This window comes from Macadamia integrifolia, chromosome 11 (genome assembly GCF_013358625.1).
Source record: "Macadamia integrifolia cultivar HAES 741 chromosome 11, SCU_Mint_v3, whole genome shotgun sequence".
NCBI lineage: Eukaryota > Viridiplantae > Streptophyta > Magnoliopsida > Proteales > Proteaceae > Macadamia > Macadamia integrifolia.
In genome coordinates this window covers 31034644-31037267 of record NC_056567.1, presented here as the reverse complement: position 1 = coordinate 31037267, position 2624 = coordinate 31034644, and the positions used below count along the sequence as shown (strand labels likewise).

Below are 2624 nucleotides of genomic sequence, written 5' to 3'. Positions count from 1 at the left end.
ATCCCCATGGGGGTGGTAAAGGTAGGGCCTCAACTAGTAGGAAAAAAACCCACAACCCCTTGGGGTTATCCTGCTCTTGGAAGAAAAAGTAGAAAAGCTGGCAGAATTGTTGTGTGGGCAGATTTAATGTGACCTTTAGTCTTTTCAGTCCTTTCCCTTTCTTAGGAAGATATCTATTGAAGAATATGAAGTTTCTTGGATAGATTATAGTAAAAGAGATGGTCATTTTCTCATTCAGAGAGAGGGTTGTGAGACGTAAGTTTCATATTATAATAGGAAAGTATTTGCTGAAAATAGAAATTTCTTGCCTTCTCCCGATGTATTTTATCACATGACAGTGGTCTAGTTGCACACGTCGAAGGGAAGAGGGAATCTTATGTTGGAGTTTTTGTTTGTGGAATCTTTAATTGTTTTTACTGGTCATATGGGTCTCATACCTATGTAGAAGAATTGTGGAGGTGGCTTCTTGTTTAAATTCCAGTTCTTTCATTTCCATGTAATGATCAACTCATTATTGCCATTGGGAATGGACAACCGTGATGGGAGCCTGGTAAGGCTCCATTGCGGAGGCTCCCTTGGATCGTGCAGCACTTGTGCATGTGATTTGCTTTCCTCTTTGATCTTCTATATATAACTTTTGCTTAATGTGTTCTGATGCTGTGATGCGGCTGAATCTGTAATATTTCACGAACTAAATTTTGATCTGACTTCTCTGATCTCCCATGCTCTACATTCTGAAATTTTCTCTTTTACTTGCCACTTCACATCATGTTTCTTCTTCCTATGGGTAACTGTTTTGTTCTGGCTTTTGCAATTCAGGATCGGAGGATACTGAAAGATTGTGGGAACAATTGAGGAGATCGTGAATTTGAATTTATCAATTCAACTCTACTGTTCGTAAGCGTGAGCAACTCCATATTTTTGTTTGTGGTAGAACTCGAGGAAGATGACTTCATTAATTTTGCTTATCTTTGTTGAGTTTGTGTACTGGATTAAAGATGGAACATTTATAGAAAGCCACAATAGAAAGATTGTTAGCATGGCTGTTTAATTCAGATTATTAGAAGATAATGTGAGGTTCTCTAAAGAATACTGTAGTGATGCATCATCCTGAAGCATGGTAGTCAGGTCATTCCAGTAAAACTAAATGCTGCATTTAGGTAAAGGCTTTAACTTGTTTTAGGAAAGAGGGGTTGGTTGTTTGATGGGTTTGCTTCCAAGGTTGCCATAAAACCTAGAATGGATTGGGTAACCAACTGCCTCACTTCTACCTGGGCCCGTGGTCAAAAAATTGGAATTTATAAGGCTCCGTTTGATAATGTTTTTGCTGTTTGTGTCTAGAAATAGTAGAAATAGTTTTTCATGTTTTCGGAAATAAAAATGAATTTTTGGTGTTTGATAAACCTGTCTCTCAAAATGTTTTTTGTAGACATAATGTCACTAAAAAACCCAATAGTATCATTGGATGCCCAAAAGGAAGAGAGGGTTCGGTTATCTTTTTAGGTTTAAATGGTTGAAAGATATATTGGGCACAATAGTCTTTTTTTTTGTTTTTTCTCAAATTCATTTCTAGAAATGACTAACTTGTTTCGTTAAAGTTGTTCCTAGAATTATATGTAGGCATAAATTTTGATTTATGTTTATAAAAACGGGTGAAACAGAATAATTTTATCAAATGTTTTATATGCTATTTCTGTTTTGGAACAAGAAAACGTAGAAACAGTAAAAATGGAATGTTAACAAGCTGTGCCTACGTGTATTTTGTAAAATAGTAAAACTTAAGAGGGTATTTGTGAATTAAAGGGGAAGAGAATTATTCGATTTCTTTTACTATAAGCCCGGTTCATGCAATCCGGGTAACAGTTTGTAGTGGAAGACACTTAACCCCTGCGCCTGTGTTATATGCTTCTTGATGGCCGTGTTCACACGTCACACATCAACCTTCCCATTTTCTCTTTTGTGTGGTTGGTCTATGTTGAATTTCAAGAATTTGTGTTTGACGGGTACAACTTGGCACCCTTGACCATTACTGAAAAAAAATTTGGAAATGGATGGACAGTATGGGTTTGAAATGTGTAGATTTTAAAAAATAATAATAATATAAAGAATACTCATATGAGTTGTGGAATTATTACATGAGTGTTTGCATTTTATTGTTTTTAAAATTTTCATTTAGCATTCAAAACAATTATATCCAACATTAATGTATATATTCCAATCTTATTATAAGTTATAAGATATATCATTCAATATCGTCCCCCATAAATTCTAAATTCATTTACCATAACAAAAAAAACATGTCTAAGGTCTTGTTAAGCAATGTGGCTTAGCTATGATATTGTTCATTGTTATCAACTTAGCCAACTCACTCTTGGAGTTATGCATGTTCAATTGGAATTAGGATTTGTTGCTTTAGAAATGCTTTTCAACAAATGTATCAGTTTATAGGTCAATTTTAGGGTCCATAAAATGAAATTGATTTGAATGTGATATCTTGAGAAATGTAGCCCTTCGAGTACCTTTACATTGGCAAAGAATCAGGTCAGTCGAAGTTCAAGAGAGAGAGAAGATCAATTAAGTGGCCATTGTGTTCAACAAACCTAATGTCATATAAAATGTCAAAG

At 34.9% G+C, this 2624-nt stretch overlaps 1 protein-coding gene across 1 annotated transcript in view; it reads left to right on the top strand.

Moving 5' to 3' along the window:
* Positions 1-1087, top strand: part of LOC122093650 (eukaryotic translation initiation factor 3 subunit D-like) — a 10506-nt gene extending 9419 nt beyond the window's left edge. The window contains exon 2 of the mRNA XM_042664012.1: positions 820-1087. The gene's annotated coding sequence lies outside the window, so the exon portion shown is untranslated. The remainder of the gene's footprint in view (positions 1-819) is intronic.
* The last annotated feature ends 1537 nt before the right edge of the window (positions 1088-2624 follow it).